The sequence below is a fragment of the Lathamus discolor genome, chromosome 2 (genome assembly GCF_037157495.1).
Source record: "Lathamus discolor isolate bLatDis1 chromosome 2, bLatDis1.hap1, whole genome shotgun sequence".
In the NCBI taxonomy this organism is placed as follows: Eukaryota; Metazoa; Chordata; class Aves; order Psittaciformes; family Psittacidae; genus Lathamus; species Lathamus discolor.
In genome coordinates this window covers 49,014,889-49,040,615 of record NC_088885.1, presented here as the reverse complement: position 1 = coordinate 49,040,615, position 25,727 = coordinate 49,014,889, and the positions used below count along the sequence as shown (strand labels likewise).

The window sequence follows — 25,727 nt, the reverse complement described above, 5'->3', positions numbered from 1 at the left end:
ACAGATGCACAGTCTACATGGCAGAAAGTCTGGAATTCATTCAGGATGTTTGTATTTTATAAAATAAGAAAATCATGTTCAGGGTGAAAGCAAGTACTACGTAGCTAGACTCTGTGTTCCTCAAACCCACGCTCTATGCACATTAACACTGTAGAAGGTGTCTAAGCTTCTTGGAGAATGCTTCTGTTAATATCCTGTAAAAGACATTGGGTTTATCCTTTTAAATTCTGGATTAATATTTTACTAAGAAGAGCAAAAGACTTCTTAAACTTTGTCTTTGCTGTATATAATCTCCACTGCTGTTCATACTAAATTTGATCATGCACATTTGCCCAGATTCACAAGCTAAACCTAATTTACAGAAAGACAAACATGTTTCTATCAGCAATTATGTTACCTACTCAGCATTTTTATCCTCAAATCAATGCCAAGATACTTATTTGCATCCTTCTGTTGCCTGCTTCTCTTTCACACATTCCCATTCCCTCCTAGGATCATCCCCAGTCATGCTGCAATCTCTTCCATCCTCTGCTATGTAGCATTAGCACCAGTACTTTGTAAATCTATGGATTGTGGAAGGCAAACAGCTAAGATCATGTGAGTCTAACAAACTGAAGTTCCACTGCACATACGTACTTTAAAGTATTTGCTGACTGGCCATCAATCACAAAATATTCAGCTAAATCATTCATTTCAGCTGAGGGTAGACAAGTTGTTAGACAACTTGACAGACAATGCACAACTGCAATGTGCACATTGCAACTTCAGATTACTTAGGCAAGCCACCAGCAATAATAGCACATCATCCTACTGCTTTTCAAAGTCCTTTAGATGAGATTATACAAGAAACTTATCACAGGCTAGGTCTAGATAAAAGCTCTAGATAAATCTGTTTGGATTACTCAGATTAATAATCATTCTCATTACACAGATTTGTTGTGATACACACCACACTAAAGCCACTTACCTTGTGAACAAATTATTTCCAATGACTACAATGCCAAACCCATATTTTTAAGTTGCATTTTGATCACTAAGGATCAAAATGGCTCTCAAAACAAGTGAGATGATACTGTAATAATCTGCTTGAAAGGATATTCAACTTGCCTTCTAAGTCCCATTCTTTTAACAATGATCAACTATTGCTTTTCTGCCAATGAGTAAGCCATATGGGAAGACCCCAAACACAGAAGGAGTTTCCTTCGTAATTTTCTTCTCTTAGTGTATCACACTGCTCCAAGTCTCCAGGACATCAAGTGCTCTGCTGCAAAATCCCATCTGCTGTGATGCACTTCAAAGCACTTCATGTGCAGGGCTGTTCTGGAAAGTTAGTGCCATCAACTTTTCCACTTACCAGTTGCCACTTACCAGTCTTTTAAAGCATAAAACTTATATGACTGCAGGTTTCCACAACTATCATGTCAGAGAACACAGTGTTTGTTGAAAAGGCAGTGTTACTTCAAGGAGAGAAACAATAAAAATCATTAAGTGTTACAGGCTCTTCACAGGATGTGTTTTAGCATGTTTTTCATTAGTATGCATCTCCGTACTCAGGTTTACAGAAACCACAACCAATATGTGGTAGTACTAGAAGCTACAGATCAGGAGTGATAGTTTGGAAGATTGCTTATCCTCTTTTGATGCTAGTTTAATAGTCAAATTAGCAATCAAGTTAAACGTGGCATTTGAATGCAGCAGCAATAAAGATTATCATCCCACTGAAGAGTTAACTTGCCCACCATTTTAAAAGACGCACTGAACTGCTGACTGGTAAACCCTATCTTTGCATAAACATACACTGCTGCAGTAAGTAGGAGACATTGAAGGGAAAAACACAAGTCAGCAGACCTATTTGGGACAGAGGTAGCAATACCTACAGCAGAACACTGAGCTGTCAGAAGTTGACTGCAATTTTTTTTCATTCAAGTTATAAAAAAGAAATAAACCCCCAAGAAAAAAACTTCAGGGGCAGACAATCTCCTAAATATGCTTTTAAAGGGTATTTCTACTCAACAGCAAACAGTAATGAAGAAAAAAAATTGATAAATCAGTATCCTCCACTAATTATGTCTAGTCACAGTCTACAGAATGGTCTGCTTTTATGAACTGATTGAGAAGGCCGCAATCAGAGTTTTGTAATATTATGTATAATTTCAATTCTGTAAACACATATGGTAAAACTTTATTTTTCCTTCTGGCTTGCCATTTGGTCTTCACACTGTAATTAGTCAAGTTCGTCAACTTCAGGTGTATTATGTCAAGAGCAAAGTTACTTTCAAGACATGCAAATACTTATTTCCACAACTACCTAATCCCAGAGAAATCACATGGATTTTCCTGAAGTTTAGAAACCAAGTTTGAACTGCTTTTGACAAGAAGGCAAGACTCTTATCCCCCAGAAATTTAGAATACAGGTAAAAAACTTGTTTCTTTAGAAAGCACGCAACTTTTAAACATGAAGTCCTTAATGTCCCAAAAATTGAAATACACCGATCGGTAATTGCAACAGGAAGGAGAACAACACCTTAATACAGTTGTTTTCTCAGTACGACAACAGGTACAGTACTCTACTTGTACAGATCTGTCCCTGTGTGTACCTACTCAGCAGTGGTAAATCTGAGGAGTTACAAGAATTATCCTCAGGAGGGACCGAGACCATCTGGCCAAGCACAGGTAACACATATTTCAGCCTACTGGTTTCCCTCTGCAATATCCACAGCCGCTTTCACAAATAAGAAGCTGGTTTGTGGATGGGGTTTTTTTGTTTTGTTTTGCCTGTTTGGTCTTTGTTGCTGAGGTTTTTTTTAGTTACCACCATGTTTCTTTACTAGCAAATATTTTCAAATCCAGCTTGTTATGAGAATTTCATCATTTTAGAAGATACCAGATACAGACTAGCAATACTCCACAGCATATACTGTATAGACTATACAGATAAGAGTACACATAACCATATGGTCACTTCTACCTGGGTGCCAAGCCAGGCAGAACTGGGATCACTCCCATCCAAAAGCTTGGAAGAGATATCTACTAGATTATTATATAGCCAACATTCTACTATAGAATATATAGCCAACATTCTATTATATAGAATATTATATAGCCAACAAAACCACTACTGCTCCCATCAACACTCCCAAAACCTCCCTTGAAAGCAGGGGGATCAGGGTCTACACTTATTACTAGTCTCTATTTTTCCTAATTCATATTCAGAGCTTGCTTTTATGCAGTCTGTTTTGCTGTCTAGAGTTACAAGAATATGAGTAGCAGCGTGCTTCCTCTCAATCAAGCCAGTCAGATAGATCTGTTATTTAAAAACATGCAAAACCCCAAACAGTGCTCTAGGGCTGAAATCTTGCCTGCCAACTTTCAGCCCAGAGTAATCAGCCCTTAAAAAGAGATTTACAAATGTGAGTGCTGACAACTAACTTTCACGCTGCAAACAGCAACACCATAAAACAAAAAAGCTCATAGAATAAAAGATCTTTTCACTGCTCTTCCAGTAAGCACAAACAAAAATAGATCTGAGTTTGGCTTTGTGCAGAACTCTTCCTAGCAAACATTTTAGAAACTTTAAACACAGACTAAGATGAACTTTTCACAAGGCTAACACAGAGATACACCTCCAGCAACATCAGAAAGCCTAAAATGTTTTGAAAACAGGGATGCACTCACTGCTTAACTTAAACCTCATAACAAACTTCCAGTTGCAGGCCATCAACTCCCTTTCTACTATCAGAGATAACATACTTTCTCACCATCTTTCACACCATTTGGTATCCACAAGGATTATTACACCTCAGCAGAAGAAATCAGAGCTACCACTGACCTCAACTTTGAAAAGAGTTTTAGCACCTGCTGAGAACATTACATAGTTGATATGAGAAATCACAGATGCCTCTTCCAGAAGTATGTTATTAATTCCACACATTAACTCCGGTTTAAACAAAGTTTACCTACCTTCATTAGCTTTACAAGTGTTTTGAATAGCCAAAACATGTAATATGTCAAGAGTTAATCATGCTCTCAGCCCAGGTAAAGCTGCTAACTCAGACATAGGATAGTTAAGCTTATAGAGCATCATCAAGGAAACCTGACAAACCCTAATCCTGAAAGCCTGCAAGTTTCCCTTCAGTTTAGCATTATGAACACTGCTACAAACTAGAGCTTGTAATTTTAATCAGACAGCTGTTTTAGAAGCTTTTCAAGGAAAGATTTCATGTAAGAATTGAAATATCATCCCACTGTATGAGACATATGTTACCATTCTGTAGATGAATAACCCTATGAAACTGTATCTTTCCGATACAGAAAGCCTGTAACAGAACTCAGGGGTTTCCATTTTCCTTTCAAAGCATGAAATCAGTTTCTTTACAGAGCAGATGTGGCAAGCAATCTATCATTCAAAGGATGGCATTATTTAAAAGAAAATATACTGTGAAGTTTACATTATCACAGTGAACAAATTAGCTGTGAACAGAAAAAAAACAACTAGCAACACCAAAAAGTACATTATTTGGTGGCAATCTCTGCAATCACCACTGTACCTACCATCAGTTGTAAACTCTGTATTGCACAGCAGCAGTTAAAAAGCTGACATGACAAATATTTAGCCATACCAGGTGTCTATAGAAGTTAACACTGAATACACTACTATGTTAAAAATCACCACAAGGCTCTGAATTTAACTGCTAACTAGCAAAACAGTTGGGGGAAGAGTTGAAAATTTCACCTCTGAAGCTTAATGCAACCCAGACTTTCAAAGCGTGCCAGATGATGATTTCAAAATGCCCATGCACCCAACGCATATGCCAGCATGGTGGCTGGAAAGTTAGATTTCAAGTAACTGCATAGGAGTACCATCTGATTTGTTTCAGTTTTCCTTCCTGCAAAAAAACCAAACTGACTCATGCCCAGGCACCCACCAGGCAGCACCCAGAACTGCAACTTTTTGGTTACTGAAGAGGAACATGGACATAAGCACCCAGAGAGTACTCAGGACAGGACCCTTGATGGGTGCAAGTCATTTTAAAACACAGGTGGCAACTGAGTCTTAGCAAGAAATACATTGTGTCAGAAGACCATTTAAACCTTTATCCAGTATGTTTTTAACATTTCACAATAAAACCCCACCAGCCCAAATGGTTTTGAGCTGCTGCTGCATCTAGTTCACAACAGTTTTGAAAAAACTTCTGCTCTTCATAAGGTTGATAGCCTTCAAAACTGTTCTGCAGTTCTATTAGTTGTCTCTTCAAATGTAGTCTCTCCTCTAAGAATGGCTGAGATTTCAAGAGAAACAGTACACCTTGCTATTTAAAGGGAACACTGCATTTCCTTATTTAAAGATTTATGAAACATTTCTGCGCTGGGCTTCACAACTCCCATCATTTACTGAGCTTTCTAACTCACGCACAAACCTGTGCGATGGAACTACACACCAGAACCAATCATGCTGCAAGTCTAGAAATTGAGACTGTTACAGTAATTAGCTGTCCAAGAGATACCAAGCAATAATTTACTAAACAAAGGTGATAAAATACCAAAGAAACATGATAGTGGTAAGCGATAAGGACTCTACACAGAGGTATGCAAAAAAACTCTTTCAGTCAAGAGCAAGAAAAATGGGAAGCTGTTAAGAGTTATAGTCTTATTCACTCATCTAATCTCAAGCAACAATAATAAAGATCTTGATAGTACATAGAAGATAATGGAATGACCTCTACCAACAAATAACCCTGATTATTTTCCTTGTATCTAGCCTTTCCTGCAAAAGAACCCAAACAGAAAGCAAAAAGAAACAAACAAGAAAAACCACCAAAACCCCCAAACATTACCATTTAAGAACACTAGGAGTGCCTACCAAGGCAGGAATTGGGAAGAAATTTTTGTGCCTAGTAAGAGTATGAAGTGCCTTGAAGACAAGCGTGATTGTGTCATGAGCAGTTTTCAAATTGCTTATGGCTTGTTCTCAGTTTTCAAGTCTAAAGAGCACTCTCCTGACTGCAAGCTGAAGCACATAACATGAAGAAACCCAGCTCATTAACAGGGGTTGCTTCGTGTAGCACATCCATCACAAAGCCACAAGCTTGTTGCCCTCACTGTAAGTGGACTAATAGCAACCACCACCCGGCAGGTTATCCATAAAGATGCATATTTAATTTCTATATAAGTACCATATCAGATAAGATTCTTTTACCAGATGATTTCAAAAAGTAACAAACTATTAATTAAAATCAACCCTTCACTCTCCCCTTTGTGCATTATGTCAGTCTACCCCTCAAATGGCAGTTATTCTAGTCATGCACCCAAACCATGACAGTTCTAAAATGAAAGGTGGGATGCTACTTTAATACAAAGCATCTGTGATCATAATTCTCCGTAATTTCCAACTTGAAAAGTTGTTCTATCTAGTTGACTGTACAATCACAAATTTTACATTCATTACCAAGGCCTACGCAAAAAGCATAAAACATCTCACACTGGAGCAAAAAGGTTTTTGATTTTCCTCAGCAGAGGTATCAGGAATTTACCACTCAAGTGCATTAGGCAAGTATCTCAACATATGATGATTTTCCACTAAAATACTCTATCACTTGCCCTCCAACAGGTTCATGAGCATCTGACCTCCTCCCTATCTTCCAGCTCTGGTGTCTCTTCTTACTTTTTCAGGACAGAAAACATGACCAGCAAGGACAGAATTTTAATAAATTTGAACAATCCCCCTTTCCTATAAACAGCTAAACAGAAAAATACACAGTAGTTGCTTACACACATGCTTTACTCCTAGGCCTCCCACAACAGTAGAGAAGACCCAAGGTGAACAACTAATGCCAAAAATCCTCCTTTCCTGTTCACTAGGAATCCAGCAGCAGCAGAGCACTGCAAACCAAGTACTGCAGTTCTGAGTGAAACTTAATAGGTCAAGTCCACATCACCCTGCTGCTGCTGCTATTGCTCTTGCCTACAAAGCACCACAGGGTGGGGGGGAAGACACAGTAACATACCTGCAGGACTTTCACAAGAGAAATCCCAGCAGAATTCCTGCACTGAATTAAAGAGTGAAAGAACAGGTCAATGGAAGCCACTGTTCTTCTGCACTGAAAGAAACAGAAAACCAACTAAGCCTGAACACAGGGCAACAATGCTTCAAAGTACCTATAGAAGGACAAGCTTAAAGCTCCATACCACACACACTACACAGTATTTCACACCTGTCTCTGCTTCCAAGCAGTATAATAGAAAACATATTTGTCAAATAAGCCTAATCAGAGAGGAAGACTAACTTGCCACATAATCTTCTAAAACTAACCAGCCTAAATAATGTCCAAGTACAAAAACAGACAAGTTTATGCCTAATGTGGGTTAACAGTAACTGTACAATGTGATGGAAGCTCCCTCCTTCCACCAGTTTTGTTTTTTTTTGTTTTTTTTTTTTTTTAACAAATTCTAAAAACTGACGAGGTTTTCGGAGTACAAGCATCATGTATTATGTTAACCCACTGCTCACATTAATTTCTTGTAACACTCTAATCCACCTGCATTTACCTATTATGCTTGACTAAGCTATGAGGTAACAGCCTATGCTTGCACAATGTCCAGTGCAGTGGGATTCCGATCTGCAAATACAAATCACAGCTGAGGTAATGCAAACAAAAGTGTTGGTATTTTTACTAACATATATCATTTTAACTGCTAAAATTGTTCACCTACTACACAAATATTAACTCTAGACGCTTTGGTGTGATCTTTGATAGGATAATTGCGTTTTACTCTGAAAGACAAAGCTCCTCAATAACTTCAGATATCTTCATACCTACAGATTAGCTGGAGGACTATTTCAGGCTTTCAGTGTAATACCAGTATTTAATGTCAAGTACTGTTCAGTGATGTGGAAATTATGTTTTTTTCACTTAAGGCAACATTAGGAAAGCCTCACAGAAATCTGGTTCCAAAGTTTATCACCATCAAATGCAAAATCTCACCTAATCCATCAACTTGAACTGTTGTACTCTGATATATTTTAAATAAAGGTAACTTTTTGAAAACTTCAGCCTGTATTATTCCCTTCCCATAGCCAACCAAGACACCACATGAAGAGATTAACATGGCTATCGGAAAAGACATGTGAAAGAGTTCTCAGATATTTCTTCCTATTCTTCATTTTAACATGTCTTATTTCTAGCAGGTGAGTTTACTTTGGCACTCTGGATGCTAAGTCTGCCTTGTTTTATCATATCTTCTTGGAACTCCTGCACACATGAGGAATTATTACACAAAGAAAATATCTTGCATAGCAATATATTTTCCTTGTTTTGTTTCCCTTCCCTCCCCACATAGCTGTCTTGCTTTCACTTAACCAAGGGGTTTTTGGGGTATGCTTTTCTTTATATATTTAAGGGAAGTCAGAGATTCATCTTCCACTGCTGAAGGAAGCAATAATTAAGTATTCTAGAAGTTCACACACAGCAGTAAAGTTGATAGAAACTGTTGCACTTTGATCATGAGAGTGAGTTTTCATTCTAAGACTGAAACCTATTCCTGACTGGGAATGAAAACTAGAAAAGATACTTAGTTTTGCTGGCCAATGGACTCAACTGCATCTCAGTGTGCTGGTGTCGCAGTAAATAGATCTGTCATTTTATAAATTCTGTTTCTTTCACAAAACAATTGCAAGCTCTACAGTACTTTACTGTGGCTTTGAATTTTTAAAGCTAAGATGCAGCAACTGATGGTCTATTTGGCCTTTCCTAATTCTTCAAAGAAACACTAATTCTTCAAAGATACAACAGGTGACAAAGTACCAGCAGCTTTAGCACTTGCTTAGAGAGAAGTTAAATACTGTACATGATGAGTGTCAATTTAGTAGTGCTGGGAACAACAAACTTCCTTGTTTCAATTACTGAACGTTCCTCCTCCCAACTTGCCAACACCATCTTTATGTTTTCCGCATACTTTACTATGCTGCTGACCAGCAAGTGGCCAGTGCCCACTCACAATGCTGCCTGTGACTCTAGGCAGTACAGTTCACAACGGTAAAGAAAATAACTAACCCAGCTCTACTGGGCAGGATTTTATGGAGACCACCGCCTTCAGAAAAATTCAGGAGCTGGCAGAAGAGAATGCAGTATTTTACCATGAAAGATAAAGACTAAAAACAACACTTGAATCTGTAAGGTTAATATTTAGGGCACTTCCAAGGGTGAGGTTAGAAGTCTGACATTCTTTAACAAGTCTTAATAGGCTTATCATCTTAGAATATTACTACTGTTTGGATGCCATGTTTCAAGTCTGCAATCAGTGCTGTGCTTAAGCAAGAGGAGGTCAAAAACTGTACTAGGAACTTCTAGGACATTTTAATATTTTTAGTGCTTTGACCTACTCCTAAAGACACACACATAGCTTCAAAGCTGATCTGCTAAGTTCTTCATGGTCACATTCTCAAACCACATAATAAATTCCTAATGCAGTGAAGCAGAAATCTTAAAACCAAGGATCTCAAAATCAAATGCATGCAGAAACCTTCTCCAGAATTCTACTGCATGCAGACAGATGGGACAGCTGTTGGAGTGCTGCAAGAATATATTTTCTGTCAGAACAGGTCCAAAGAAAATGAGAGAGAAAAAGGTCTACGGCGATGTAAAGTCCAGGTGAGAGACATACATGGAACCAAGTAAGATGTTGATAATTACAATGGTAAATAAAAATGTACAAAAAAGAGTTTTCTTCCAACACAAACATATACCATAATTCTGGACTATGACAAGACTACTGTAATAAACAGCAAAGGCAAGACGTTTGAAAAGCAAACAGCCTAGGATGAACTCCCCTCGGGCTTTGGGGTTTAGGGTTTTTTGGTGGGTTTTTTTTCGTTGTGGGTTCCCCCCCCCCCAGATTACTTTAAAGGCATTCATTTACCTAAAATTTCTTTGTTAAGATTTGGTCCTGAACATGTTTCAAAACTTAAAGTGAAATTAAACTACTTACAGAAGAAACATCATTCAACTTTAAAGTTTTGTAATACAAAAAAGGAAGCTAATGTTTTTGCCAATGATTATTTCATTAGCTTCTTTGCCAAAAACAGAATTTAACCCAAATGATCCAGTCATTTTAGTACTACTTCCTCTTTTGAAAAAAGCCACCATCCTCCATTACAAGCTTCACTGAAATCAGAAGCAACTCTTGCTTGCTTCTAAAGCACTGTATGAAAGGCTATCACCTACTGAGTGTACATTTGCTCACAGTTAGAGCACCCCACCTTTTCAGAGTATCACTGTAATCAAAACTACTGGTAATTCAGGTTTTGACTCACTGCTAAAGGATGGACTGTTCCAATATTTCAGCTTGGATTCAATGACAATAATTCTTCCCTGCAAGTAAAAATAACTGGGCAGAGACCCTCCTAAAAATTTCACAAAATTTCTCGAATCCAGGCAGTTAAAATACACGTTAATTAAGAAACAGAAAGTTATAATTCTAACAAAGCAGATTATAAACTAAGCTGCAACGTCTTCAGTAACAAATTAAATTATTTCACTCCCTTCTTTGTAATACAAATCTCTTAAGACATCTACTATAAAGAATCAGACAACAAGCTTTAAACAGGAACAGGGACACAAACCCAAGATCTTGGAGACACGCCAGTGCAGGCAATATTTTGCCCAAATTGTTTGCCTTGCTGCTTTAAACAGCAACATGTTGACTATTCTCTGTCCCTGTCGGGCAGCAACAACATTGAATGGGACTGAAATTCCAAGATAAGATCGCAAATTCCACCCATAAAGGTAGCTCAGCACTTAAAGTAACTGTGCTCTGATGCATTCTTCACTTTTGCTCTATTTTTCTAATTCCTAGAACAAGAATCAGAAATCAGTAGGATACATCAAAATATTTGAGCGTAAGCCTTCAGCACCAGGGTAGCAAATCAAACTACTTTGGACATTGGCCTGTTGTTTCACCAGTTCCTTGTTTGAACAGTCAGAGTCAGACATGGTTGTGCAGCAACCTGCAACAGCACCACAATCTGTAAAAATATTCTTATGGATACCAATACTGACCAAAATCGAAACCATAAAGCTGCCAGAAGACATCCCTGTGGAGCTTCACAAGCGTTTCATTCACTTTCTGACAAGTAAAAATTATCAAATGGTTAAATAGTTTTCCCTCAACTTAATTACTATTTAACTAATATTTTGTTTCTCAAGGTTCTCTGTCAGATCACTGGCATTCTGCAATTATAAAATACTTGGAAATAGACTGCAGAACATTAGGTCTTCCTAGAAATACACAGAAACGTTTTAGTAGAGTAACAGAAACCTACAATTTTTTTTTTTTTTTTTGCAGTTTCTAACTCCATTACCAAGACAGACGGAAGTCTGCCTTATGAATACTATCAATAAAGTGTTAATATTCATCACTGTTATTTATTTCCAGAAGGTAGCAGAGAAAGGCCAGTATGAGGAAGAATCTAAGCAGATACCTGTTCTTATACTTGTGCAACTTGTACTAGAAAACACAGTCTGTATTGCCAGTGTTTGCTATTGTTAATAGTGAAAATTATAGTCATTTTAGGAAGGAATCCCAAACAGATAAATCAAATCTGGACCTAATTCACTACAAACTACCATGGCAGACAGATGTCTGTATGTTTCTATGTTCCTATCTATCTGTATGTGCAACAGTCCCGAACTAAAAGCTGTGTATAGTTACTTCCTTAAATGCATGTACACTGAACTCAAAATACCCATGAACTCTAGATGGCCAGAAAGACAATCCAGAATAAACCTTTACTGTAGGATATACTCTCGGGGACACCAGCTCCTTACATGCCAACAGCCTTTTGTGAATAACAACAGAGCTGCTAGAAGTGCAGAGGTGGCAATTCATTCAGCTTATGAACAACTGATTCCTTTTGTATTACATCATTCAACTACCCATTAAGGAGCTGGACTGACAGGATCCAGAATATGCATAGCCCAGCCCTCCATGGTAAATGAGCGTTAGAAAAGATTAAGGCTCAAAGAAATTGGTGATTCATCAGGGCGTCAAAACAGTGTTTCCCCCATTCCCTGCAATGTTCTAGGCCAAGTAACTAGCCACATATTAGTAACCCCTGTCAGGCTTCCAATTTTGGAGTTAATTGCTGTTCCTGAAACACATACCCAGACACAAAATATCTGCAGCAGCACACATCACAGAACGACCACTGTCACGGCTATCCTAATGGCACAATTAGGCTGTATTACAGTCACACCTAATTTAAGTACTCCGAAGTACCTCTGTTGTCTGTAGGTATGACTCTGTAGCCTGCTTCTTAATAGAGAGGGTAACACCCCATTTAGAAAGTGTATGTAACAGCAACACACACACAGAACACACAAACATGAAAGTCCAATGAAAGAAAGGATTATAAAACCTTGGCTCCATCGCATGACCAAAATTTAAGAAATATCAGTTATGAACTAATTAACAGAACTTGTTTCTCTCTTGCACTGCTTTGTGGAACTTGGCTGCGTTAAATGAATGGGTAGTACAGAAATCAGCTTTTCGTCTCCCATTTCTAACAAGTTCCTCAAACTTGCTGGTTTTAGATAACACTTTTATCACACAACAGTCTAAGCCAGCATACAATTAAAGAGAAAGAAACAGATTGTTAGAATAGCACTTCTTCAATTATCCAGTATTTACATCACCAAATTACTTTTACTGACCAAGTGAAATATCACAGAGCTTTTATATTCAGCGAAAGTGCTTCAGAAGTATTCTTGGTTTTGTGTTTGACTGTTGTAACACACTACCCTGCCTTGAGTTTAGCAGAGAGGAATTAATGCATAGGAAAAGAAAACAGAACTTCTTCAAAACATTAGTTTACAACTGTGTATCAAAGGTACCAGCTGAAAATGTTGTAAAAAGTGTATTACTAGTTCAGGGGGGGAAGAGGGTGCATGCGTGAGTGTTTTGTCTTTTTTTAAAGGTATCACATAAAAGCCGCATTATTTCAAACTTTAATTTTTACATCACTTTCCCCTCCCTAATTTAATAACTGGGTTACATGGCAAAATCCACCTGTCTAGATCATGTTTTATATGGACTAAACCAACTGTATTAGTTTCAATATACCTATCCCTTGCTTTGGGAACAATGTTGCTCAAATACCTTTCCAGGGACTTTACTACAACAGTAGCTTTTACTCTCTGCTTCTATTCAGTTCTCCACAGACTATTGCCTCTTTCAAAACTGCAGGGGAGGGGTTAATTTTCTTCCTTACAACGTCCTGTTTTGTAACATCCTTCCTTTCCTACTCATACCTGTGTGCCCATTCTGAATGCAAATACAAGACACTTGAAATATTCCTGTTAGATTAGTATCATTTATTGCCTACAAGAATAAATGCAGCCAAAGCTTATTTTCTATAGTTATTCCGAGGAGTCATGAAAACTTGCTGAATAAAAATTTATTTTGCTAATAAATGCTTCAAGGAACACAACACTATGTAAACCACATTTCTGACAATGGCTTAATGCACATAACAGCTCCTCACATGTGTGTGTACACATGTGCACGCACATGGGGGGTGGAAATCACACTCCTAAAGCTTGATATTCTTCAGTATTACAACTATGTCTCTTTATGCTTTCTTCATCTGGTCTCTTCTGCCTTTTTCTCTGTGCCAGCAACAGCCCTCTTGATGACATATTTGTTAGCTTGCTCTACAGCCACCTTTGCACCTTCCTTCACAGAACATCTTCAAGACAAGAATGCTCTTCTTGAAGAGAATCAATAAAGCTGCTGCCCCTGACAACCTGCTCCGTCCAACACAGGCACAAGAAAAGACAAGTCAAGTGCTCCACATACTTATTCATTTACCTTACCTGTTAATTTACAAGAACATGAATCTCTGATGAATATCTACAGGCACCATAGAATTAAACATTAATAGTGCTGAAGGGACAAAAAACCACCTAGTTTAAAAAAAATAAACTGATAAAACACATCTACACCTCATTACTTTGTTCTTTATAACCCCTTTCTTGCTACCTTTCAGCTGTCACTTTAGATTTGTCACGCACTGTGACCACAAACATGCCTTTTCTGTGTCTGTTCTGTACATTTTGTGAGGTAATGTAATAAATATTTAACAAAGAGTTTATATTACCATGTCAATTAAGCTCACAACTGATTTAAAGCCAAAGCCACTGCTAGATATGAGACTTGAGAGGCACAGCAGACCTCCACAGAACATGTAGATTAGGCAAACCTGACTATATGCAGTTTACATTTCAGTAAAATACACCAAGTAGTTAATTTCAAACTACTCAAGTGAAACATCAGAGCCAGAAAGTGCCTACACAGTTACTGCATGTCTCAAAAAGAAACTAAAAAAACACCCCACCAAAATCCCAAAGCTCTCACAACTGCCTCCAGTTCTAGATCTTCTATCTTTGTACGGAAGCAGACTGAAATTCTAGTCACACATCTAAACAATGTATGTATACACCTGTCAGTCATCCATACCTTCTATGTGTTTATTTGTATTAGAGCAAGCATAAAAAGCAACTAAGGCAGAACACACTTGAGCTAACACCTTTACTCCCTTAAGGCATTTGTGTGTAAACACTTGAAAAAATAGAAATAATTACAAGGGAAACAAATCAATCTAACCCAGAACATTGTGTGCACCTAAGGACCCAATTATATACCATGAAAACATACAATCACTTATTTAGGAACATTCAAGAGGTCAGATGTTTTCTATTAATTCATTTATGCAAATCTGTTTGAGTAAGTTGCTTTTGGTTTGGGTTTTGTTGTCCTGGTTTTCTTTTTTTTTCACCAAAAGAAAGTAAATCCAATAAAACATAAGAGTAATTTTTATGCAGTAACTTCCATATAAATAGCATGCACATATAAATGACAACACATCTAGAAGAATAAAAATCTCCTATAGGCATACAAAATACATACCGCTTTCTGTATGTGCGCTATCAGGCCTCACAACTACTTTTCTCCTCCTTTTCATTTTCCATAGAAAGTAATAAAAAAATTAGAAAATATCAGTTTTCTTCTACTAGGCAGAGTGATTAAGCTGATTAGCTTCCTATCTCAGGAATTAACTTGAAGAAATGCTTACAAGTTAGCAGGAAACAAGCGAAAGTTCAACTGATAAAAACAGATCGTTACCAGATCGGAATCAAAACCCTGGAGTTGTGAAATCCCAGGAAGTTTAAGAAAAGAACACAGCATGCTTTGACCTTTGAAAATTTATTAAATCTGTAAAAAACGGTCAAGTTTAACAGGAAACTTATACGACATGAAAGGTTAAAGCTTTTCAGTAGCGATCCTGGGGCAGTATTTCAGAATGGTTCCTACTCCCATTTTACTAAGGTTTCAGACTGAGGCCAACAAAACTAGGCCAGAGACAACACGCAGGATCGGAAGCCAAAATTCCCATGGTTTTACCCCAACCGTGACTCAAGTTTAAACAGTGGTTTTGAAACCAGCTCTCTCTCTGTGGCCACAGGCAAGTCTTAACCACTTTGCCTCAATTCCCTTACCTGCAGAATAAAAATAATTATACTTATCTGCCACACAGGAATCTTGTACAACATTGCCTGGCAAGTGCACATCTGTTTAAACTGTGGACAAAGCTACGTAGTAATTTTGAGCATCTGCACAAACTGAAACTGATAGTGACAACAACTGGCTGAAGCAGCCAGCGAAGGCCAAACAACAACAAAATCCTAGGGGCAAAACACCATTCGCGTGGTGGCTGCTTTTCCAAGTCTTGCTTCCTAACCAGCTGGCCCGCTAGCGCCTGCACACCCTATTCACCGACTCGGGACACGGCTCTCAGAGGAAGTAAGCGCTGCTCCCCATCTGCCCGGAGCGATCGGCGAAGGGGTCGCGGCTCCCCGCCCCGGCAAGCACTGTACAGCCGGTGTTCCAGCTCTGCCCTCACATCCCTCGTGTGCCTTCCCTGCTGCCACCAAGGCGGCCGCAGCCCCTGCCCACGGGGATCCGCGGCAACACCAAACCGGCTCGGGGCGGCAAAGCTCACTCGGCCCCTCCCCGGGCACCGATCGGGGCCGGAGCAGCGAGCACTGCTCGGTGAGGCCACGCTGCGGAAGCGGCCCCGGCGGCCCAGCCAGGCAACCTGCCCTGCCCCCCGCCACCATGGAGGCCCCGAGCCGGGATCCCTCCTCCTCCCTCCTACCGCTCCCCCGGGAACCGCCTCGGGTGGGAAGATGGCGGCTCCGGCCGCCTCCCCGGTGAGAGGGGGGTGGCGGAACGGGTGGGGTGTCTCTCCCCGTCTAGCCCCGCCATGCCCCCTCATACAGGGAGATGAAGGTGGAAAGGCGGAGGAAAGGCCCAGGCGGGCGCCGCCGCCGGGAGGGCGCGGGCCCCGGGAGGCCCGTCGCACTCACCTGTCACCAGCAGCAGCCGCCGCTCTCGGGACGGACCTCGACGGGAAGCAGACAAACGGGCACGGGCCGGGGGGGAAGTATCCACTGGTGCCGGGGCCTCTCGCTCCTGCCGGGCTTTCCGCTAGCGCCGGGGCCTCTCGCTGCGCCGCCGCCGCCGCCGCCGGGGCCTCGCCGCCGCCGGATGCCAGGAGAAGGAGAGCGGAGAGGGGGACGGGGGCCGGGAGGAGGAGCGGGCGGCGGCAGCAGAGCGGGGAGGGGGGGTCGCGGAGGAGGAGGAGGCGGCGGCGGCGGCTCCGGGGCCCGAAACGTCTCCGAGCCGAGACTCAACCACCCGCTCGCATGAGAGACCCGCTTCCGGCTCCCGGCGGAAGTCCCTCCTCCGCCCGGCGGGAGAGGATTGGTCGGCGGCGCCGCGCCGAGCGACGCTCTCGGCCGGCACCAGCGACCGCGGATTGGCGGAGCGGAGGCCCGCGAGCGGCTTGACGCGCGGCCGCACGTGACGCGCGTGACGTCACCCCCACTGAATGAGCGCGCGGAGGCCGGCCGGCGCCGCCCGCCTGCCCTGGGGCGTTTTACCGCCTCGCGCCAGCCGCGGGGCGCGCGCCGGCCTCATCCCGGGCCCCTCCCCCCCGCCCTATCGCGCCTGTCGCGCCTATAGCTCCTGTCGCGCCTATAGCTCCTGTCGCGCCTATAGCTCCTGTCGCGCCTATAGCTCCTGTCGCGCCTGTCGCTTCCCCGGTGACGGCTGCGGGCACCGTGCGGTTCCCCGCAGCCCTGACAGATCTCCCGCGCGGGACGGTACCGGCCCTGTGGGCCCGCCCTGCTGGCAGGCAGCGCGCCTGGGCCGTGCTCGCCATCAGCGCGGCCGCGAGTCCCGGGAGGGTGCCGGGACTTTGCGCCGACACAGGGCGCGTTGTCGCCTTCTGAAGCGCTGTCGCAACAGCAGTGGGAGGATCCAGATGTCTGTCCAAAATCGTGTATGCTACCACGGAGTATCCTAGTTCTGAATATAGCAGCGTCTGTGCAGTGAGGCTGAGTAGCTGCGGCTTCAAAAGGCAGTGGTAAACGGGTTTTACGAGAAGAGTGTTTCATGGAAGAACCTTCTGTTTCAGGTGGGAGACCATTGTGTCAGCAGGGCTCTTCTAACTTACCAGCCTCTTTACCGAGCACTGAAGCATATCATCAGTTATCATTAACTGGTTATCATTAATTATCATTAACTGGTGAATTAATTGAATTCACCATTGAATTAATTATCATTAATTATCATTAACTGGTGAATTCCAAGAAATTCAAGAGTTCTTTTGTTTGAGCAAAGAACAGACAACTCTTGTCAAACAGTTCTAGTTATTTATTATAAATCATAATTTGTTTATAACTACAGTTAATTAGGCAAATGGAAAACATGCGGTTTCTACTAAGGACTTAAAAAACCCCAAATGAACAAAAACACTAGAAAGAATCATCTTCCAGGATTACTCACAGTCCTCAGCTTGCCTTTTACCTCAAACATGGCAAAGCTACATCACCTTACAATAATAATTACCTGTACCATGCGTTGCTGCCCATCTTTGCATCTCAGAAATCAATCCAGATGGGGCCTTCTGGACCCTGTTTTTAATCCTTACTGATAAGGAATCATAGTTCTGCGTGCTAGAAATCCCCATGGAGACAATACTGCAGTTAACTTAGGAGACCTATTCTAAGCACACCCAAGTATCCTTTGGAATGGTTTTTGAGGTTACTGTATTGTTCCAAATCCCTAGCTAGCAGAGGAAATAAAGTATGCCATAGTACCTGAAATGAAATCAGGTCTCATCAGACATGAAGCTTTACCATTCATCTGAGGGAAGTGTGCCTCAGGAAGTAAGTGCTTCAAACACAGGTGGTGAGTTTTTTTCCATAGTAAGTTGTTTTGGAGGAAGAAATGCTGAGCAAAGGAAGATGGCTAGCATAGAGCCTGATGAGGAAGAGGAATGAGGAAACTTAGCTTTGAGCATAGGGATTTTATTCTTTGATGCCCGACTGCTTTTCAGCAGACTACAGTTCTTTCCTTGGAAAGAAGAAGAAACATCTAATTTTAAGCTGCCAAACATCATGAGTCCCATTGTATCCTTGTTTTAGAGGAGCCTCCAAGTTCCTGATACCCTTTAGACATACAGTCTTCACCTCTCCCCCAAGCCATACTCCCATGCAACACTTGGACAGAAAACCAAGTCCCTCAGACTAATAACACAGCACTGTATCATTCTCTCTGCTGTCTCAGGGTTTATGACTGCAGAGCTCATCTTCTCCCTTTCTGTAACAGAAGGAGTGTGTGAGAGAGAAAATGATGGATTCCCATCAAAGACCAGCACATGGAGGGAGCACAATGGTACAAAGACCAGCACAATGGTACGAGAGAGTTTTATTTAATGGACAGAGTTTGTTGTTTGTTTTGGATTTTTTCCCCAAAGCAGCTTATCTGTGTTATTAAAGGAAAGGAATACCTTGAGACTAAATTTTTTAAAAGCCCGATGTTATAAAGGTGTTACATATTGATAAACATGTCAATATGTATCAATGTTTCTATGATTTTTATTTCCTATTGTTAAGTTTTGTTGTGGTTGAGTAACAGTGAAAATAATGCACTTTTTCCAGAAAGTAATGGAAATTTTCTACTTGCCTGGGCCACTTCTAATTCCCTTCTCAGTGTGGGGGATGTAGAACTTAATCACTGAATGCTTCCAATTTTTAAAGGCACGCTGCTGAGATCAAAGAGATTTGACAATTTTCCTTGGTACGCTGCTAGCTGAGGAATGTGTGCACAGATATGAGTAAAAGATTACAAATTAGCAATGGATGCTGTGTGGTAATACAAACTACTCCTGTTTCTTCTACAGCTCAAACTCAGCAGTCTGCAGAGAGAATGTGTCTCTGAAGGAACAATGTGTGTGAACAACTGGATTGTGAGTCCATAAACATCAGGCGAGATGAGACTAAGATGTAGTTGGTTCTTTCCTGATCTGTGGTCAAACAGATGTAGAAGAGAGTCTGTAAGTTACTTCTCAATATATTAGTGATTTATAAGTTGGGTTTTTTTTTTTCTTCAGTGGGGAGTCCTAGTTCAGCAACAAAGAATGAGGTATTTGGTATACTTAAGAAGATGACTCCTTACAAAGAGGAACTGCAAAAAATACAGTATTCCTGGAAGCTAAACCTAGAATTGAGCAGTCAGAAACTCAGACCCTTAGAAGTCACTAAATACATTGCAATGCTTGGACTTTACAGTCTTTATGATTTCCTTTAAGTATAATGCAAAGGATAATATTTCCTTCCTCAAAAGAGCATAGAGAACAATTCATGAAAGTTTGTGAAGCACTTGGGTGACATAATAAAAATTCCACTGAAACAGGACTAGATTGTTCCTTCCAGCCTTGTTCCTTCAGCAGGTTAGTCAGATTTCTTTAAGACATAGGGACCATTTTAAAATAAAGCTGTGGCATGAGTGCCAACCCTTGTGAAATCTTGGTTTTCATTAACATGGGGTAAGAAAGTCTAAGCTGAAGATGGTACTGTAAATATTAAAGCCACTGTTAACTGCAGCTGATTACAAACTTTGAGGAGATGGTTTAACAGTAATAATTACTGTTAATTGGGCATAATCACAACTCTGGAAATAACCATTCTATTTCATGCACTTTACACTATCATCAAACGGACAAAATAACTGTTACAGCTGAAACCAGGACACTAGTATAGAGGCCTTACTTTGTCTGTATGTAGCAGGTCTGTAGCAGAGCCAGGACTTGAAAACAGATCTTTCATGTTCTGGGTCTGTACAATATGCTGTCTTCAATTTAGTTATTGTTTGTCTGTGAGAATATTTGTTTCTGTAGCATGAACCCATCTTTAAGATCTTAACTAGGCATTAATGGGAATCATATAATTTATATAAATTTTGTGGCTGAATAAGAATTTTCCGAAGGGAGCTGAAACCAACTCAGTGTAATCACCGTGTGAAATATAGATGTATTTATGCCCAATTATCAGGTAGCAAACTAAGGTATGAAGATGTTTGAGCTCGGTGTTATAACAGAGCAAAAGTTGTGTATGCTCTAATAATTTTGTATTTCTGTCCTCTTGAGCCCTATGCTAAGAGTCAGTGTGGAATATATATATATGCATATATTTTAATTCCCCAAGCTTCCCATATCAACCACAAGTATCTTTGATTGTATTTCCTGCTCTTGTTCTCATAGATTGTAAAAAGATTTTCTGTTTCCAGTTTTTGCTTTTGGATGCAGTTTTGATTCTCTCATTCTCAAATATGTTGGAGATCTGTGAGGAAAATTGCATGGAAGTTTTCAGGCTACTAGATGAGTGATTTGCAAAGATAGCAGTATCAAATGTTTCTAGTTGTACATAGATGTGCATAGATTGTGTAAGGCACAATAGTGAGCTGGGTTAAAAAGATGAAAGATAATAACAAATATTTAAGATTTGAAACATAAGCAAATAGCCTCTATAGAAATATGTGTGGCACCTTTTTTTCCAATTATTCAAGAAAAATGTAGTCCTTGACTGAAATCAACACTTTATTTGGCCATTAGTCAATTTATCATCAGACAGGCTTTGTAATGGCCTGTCACAGCAGATTATGATGTACAAAAAGACCAAATGTAGAATTCAGGAAGTGTCCCTTTTTTAAGTTTATTCAGGCCAAATGAAACATTCATTACAAAAAATGTGGTTCTAAAACAACGCTTTTCCCCGAATCTAGCATTAGTCATATCACTAAATATTATGCAGTGTTATTAACATAGAACACAATTTAAATCACAGAGCTCTCCTAAATTTTCTATTTACTTGGAGAAGCTGCTTTAACTCTGCATCAAATATCTGTCTGTGACACAGCAATGCAGATGGTTCTAAAGACAATCAGAAGTGTATTTGTTCAATTATAGCAATAGTGAAGATCCTTTAGCTCTTATTCATGGGTGTATATTCCTTGGTGGATAAAGCAAAGCAGCACATCTGGAAATGGTAAAGCTTAGTAATGAAGAATTAGCAGATTCTCTGCTCGCTTCCCTTGAATGTTCATTTGAACTTGGAAACTCTATTGCTGCTTGGCTACAGAGCTACTCCATTCTCATGGTGTAAATGGCTGTGCAGTGTTAAAGGACAGGGAGATTGGAGTCCTCACCTTATCTTTTACAGAAATGGATGTTTTCAGATGATAGGTGTGTCGTTAATCTGTGATGGGTGGGTGTCCTACTCATACATGTATTTACACACAAGTGTCTGAATTAGTACAGGGGAGAAGGAGATTTTTATTTTTTTTCCCTATCAAATTGGGCTATGGATGGATTATGAGGCTGGGATATTGTGATTTGTGTAACAGAGCTGTGCGGATTGGACTTCAAGAGATTGTACTTGCAGCGTGATGACAGTGCAGCCTGGTTTGTGACCAGAAAGGCAAGACTGTATGGACAGAGGAAGGGAAGAAGTATGTTGTCCTTTGCTTTTCAGTCATGATTTCATGTGTAACCTGCATGGTGCAATTGATGTTCGTTCGACTAGGCACCTTTGGGTTTCTCCTTCATCTCCTTCTCCACCAAATACCTACAACAGTGGGGTACTGAGGGTGTAAATTTACTCTTAACACCGTAGAAGAAGACTGCTGCAGACTGCTATGTTACACGTGCATTGGATACAAGACAAGTCATCTATAATTATGTGGCTAAAAGTGTCAGATTTATAATAAAGAGCACTTGATGGAGATTGTGGTAAATATACAAGAAATTCAGACACAGGTTAGTATTTCAAATGTCATAAACCAGTGACTATTACAAGTTTAAAAATTACTTTGAAATGCTGTGGTCTAGTTGTAGGGTCTGAGAGATGCTTTAGTGTCAGCATGCTGGATAGTCTTTTACACCAGGAGCTTGTTCCTAGGGGCAGAGTGGGTTGCAGTAATCTGTTTAACACTAGTCCTTTCTAGGGTCATTGCATCGCTGGATGGAAAGGGGTGTATCCAGACACCCTTTCAGTGCTGGTGATTCCCAGCTCCTGTCACAGTCCTTTGAGACCATTGGTAGCTGGTGTAGTTGGGAAGGGACTACTCAGACCATGCCAAGAAGAGCTGGCTTCAGGCAACTGTGCTTCACTCTTCCTCAGATACACTCAAACTGCTCAGTCTGAGCAAGAAGACCATGTATCCTTTCTCAAAGTACTGGGTGTACAGTGTCTGACGCTTCATTTCAGCCTAAAGTGGTTGTTCCTGGCCTTGGGTTTTTTTTACAACTTCAAGAAATGATCCACTGTACTGCTTATAATTAATTATATCCAACAAAAGGGATTCTTCTGAGAGCTTTACACCTTATGGCTGAATTATGAGGTGACATCTTTCTTAATGATGCAAAGTACTTGAGCTAGAAGAGGTGATTATGGAGGATAGCAGGAAAGGTGGCAGGCGAACCCAATTTGTTGTATTCATCAGTCACGACTTGAAGTCTTTTTGGTTTATTTCATTTCACACATCCTTTTGAATTATAGGCTTATTGCTCCTGAAGCTGCAGAGATGAAGGTGATTATTAGATAAGTAAAAAAAAAGTGTAATTCTTCACATGCTGAAATGTCTAAAAGCTAATTCTGTTGTAGATCACCTGTACTCTGCTATGTAAATAAGAACAGATAATGGCAATTTATGCATCACAAAAATTAATCACATGAAAACAGGGTCTGTAGTTGGTAGGAATCGATAACATCCAGTCCTAAAAATCTACAGATCATGCATGAATATTTTTAATTAATTATATTAAATAATTTTACTATAAGTTTTACCTGCACTTGCACATGTATTTTGAGATAGATGTTATGGGGTGTTTTCTTCTTTTGTCCAGAAATGCTCACTAGGCTCTGCTTGGTCTCTGACAAACCAGCTCCAAGTTCCCTGTAATCCTAAGGAGAGGAGGGGAAAAGAGGGTCAGAGCAGAGCCGGTTGTCTCTGAGCTCCTTCTTAAGAGGATCTCTACGCTTGTCACCAGGGTGGAGGGGCAGAGTGGCTTTATGTCTTGCACTTGGCTAGTTTTACTTGTAAATACTTCTAAATTGCCATACATCATAGTTACTTAGGGTTTATCTATTTAAAAGAAACCTCTGCTTCTTGGTCTTCAGATATTTTATGTCAATAATTTATAGATACAGTATAACATATACACACTCTAACTAATTGGGTTCTCTGACTTATGCTCTGCAAAAGCAACCAGGCCCTCAGATAAAGAAGCAATGATTCCACAAGAAAAGACCGTTAGCTGTTGAAACTTTGTAAAGTCCTGTCTGATTGTTCTTTACACCTCTTCCCCCTCAGTCAGAGAAGACGATGACTCTCTGGAGGCCTGTAAAAAAATCACTTCATGCTGCTGAATACGAGAAATTGTCAAGATGATTTATTCAGTACAGTCTTATGACCTCTCTTCCCTGTTGCAGAGCCCTTTTCCATGACCTGGAGATTCATTTCTGGTTTTCAGCCTCAGAAAGATTCCAGTAAGAGGGAAGGTTTCCACACCAGTTGTTTTCTAATGCTCAGAAAGATATGCAGTTAAATCTTACTTGAGAAGTCACAATGCTTTCTTCTCAGTTTAAGCTTCAGGTGGTGTTCCTGGCATCTGAAACGTGTTCCTAACCAAAGGTCCTTGATCCTCAGGATATTTTTCAGAGGAAGCATTTACTGATATAAATTGCTGTTGCTCTCATAAAAATTTCTGACTCATCTGTTTCCCCATCTACAACAGGGAAGTTGAAGATCAGCTCAAGCTGCTGGCTGCTCCAAGACTCAGAGAACTCTTGCTAAAGTAACTATCTCTAAGGAGGCAGGGGGTTAGTTTATTCTCTTGTCTTCGACACCAACTCCAGCAGCATCGACACCAACTCCATTAAATCATCCACAGGTTGAGCAGGGCCAGCCACTTGGTGGTAATGGACTAACTTCGGAGCTGAAGCTACTCTGATGTCCAGTAATAAGCCCCAACTTTCAACTCCCACATCAGAAGGAGGAAGGTCGTGTTTAGTATTTGGCAATTCTGTGTAAATGCCTTGGGTATCACAGGCCAAGCTGGCACTAGACATCTATGCTTAACAGCTGTTTCGTGTGCTGAGAGGTCTGCTTCAGGGTGAGGTAAGCAGATCTCTAGACTCCACTGACTGTAACCAAAGCTCGGATTATACATCCTTTTCGGTATTACTAAAGGTGGATAAACTCACCATGAGAACTACCCAGTAGTGAAAAATACATGTTTATGCTGTTTTTCCTCTCGGTTAAGGCAGTTCTGAGTTAGGTCTGTGGGGCTGGCAGCTTATCTAGTGGCTTCTGTGAAATGTGCACGTGGTTCAGTGTTTACTGGACAAATACGTGCATCAGAAAATATTCTGCCTTACTGCCACGCTGGCTGGCCATGGCCAGTGCCTGGTAGTGAAAACGTGAGTCCAGGTGAAATAAATGCTATATGACCTACACATCTGAGAGACGTTTTCTTCACAAGTGGTTTTCTGGCACAGGAGCGAAGTGTTTCCCTCCAGCCTTCCATGCCTCCTCTGTGCCTGGAGAGAGAAGAGCTCTGAGAGTATGGCTGTGAAATTTGAACAGGACATGAACTGTGCAGATGCATGTAGTATACAACTAAACCCTGGTTTTCAGTACATGGTGATTTTTAAAACAGCTTAATGCTCTCTTTAATGCCTTTTGCATTTCTAGCACCTCTTCTACATGTTGCACAGTAGTAGCACATTTTGGTGTCTGCTGTAATATGGCTAGTATTTTGGTCACGTGTTTCTGATTTTCATGTAGTAGTAAGTGGGTTTATCTTGCAGAAATACACAAACTGTCTTTTAAAATGAATGGTAAAAGTGATCTGTGTATGAGAAAGTGTGTCCTTGGATCCTATGAAGTGAGTTGGGTGGCAGATAAAGGTGAGCTACATCTCACTGGGAAGGAGTGTGTGGGATAATGGTGGGTGATGTCCCAAGACAACACAGCAGATGATCCCAGGAAATCCAGATAAAGTCTTGCTGAGAGGCCAGTAGGAAACCTGCATGTTGGTACGTGGTCTGTCCTGGAGGCTGGATCGCAGGCAGGCAAATAAACCAAGAGAATGAGGCAAAATGGATGAATTTGACCTCCCTCGCTTTGTAGACCATCAGGGAAAGAAAGGCCGTGTATGTCCCTGCTGATAATCCAGCCCCAATCTTGTCATAGGCAGACCTGAACCAATGGTATGTAAGCAGATGGAAGTTACAAACTATTAAAAAGAATCTTAAATAGGATTA

General features: G+C 40.6%; 1 protein-coding gene and 1 long non-coding RNA gene across 5 annotated transcripts in view; one reads left to right on the top strand and one right to left on the bottom strand.

The window, feature by feature from the left end:
• LARP4B (La ribonucleoprotein 4B) overlaps positions 1-16,884 on the bottom strand; it is a 57,644-nt gene extending 40,760 nt beyond the window's left edge. For 2 of the 4 annotated variants that reach the window (XM_065666767.1, XM_065666769.1), the window contains exon 1: positions 16,422-16,881. The gene's annotated coding sequence lies outside the window, so the exon portion shown is untranslated. Of the gene's footprint in view, positions 1-14,961; positions 15,101-16,421 lie in introns of those variants that run through there. The other 2 variants (XM_065666770.1, XM_065666768.1) reach the window with 2 other exon arrangements.
• Positions 16,885-16,969: 85 nt separating this feature from the next.
• Positions 16,970-25,311, top strand: LOC136009198 (uncharacterized). Its single transcript, XR_010610390.1, has 4 exons — positions 16,970-17,533; positions 18,688-18,815; positions 19,304-19,456; positions 24,197-25,311. It is a non-coding gene; the product is annotated as an uncharacterized LOC136009198 (long non-coding RNA).
• The last annotated feature ends 416 nt before the right edge of the window (positions 25,312-25,727 follow it).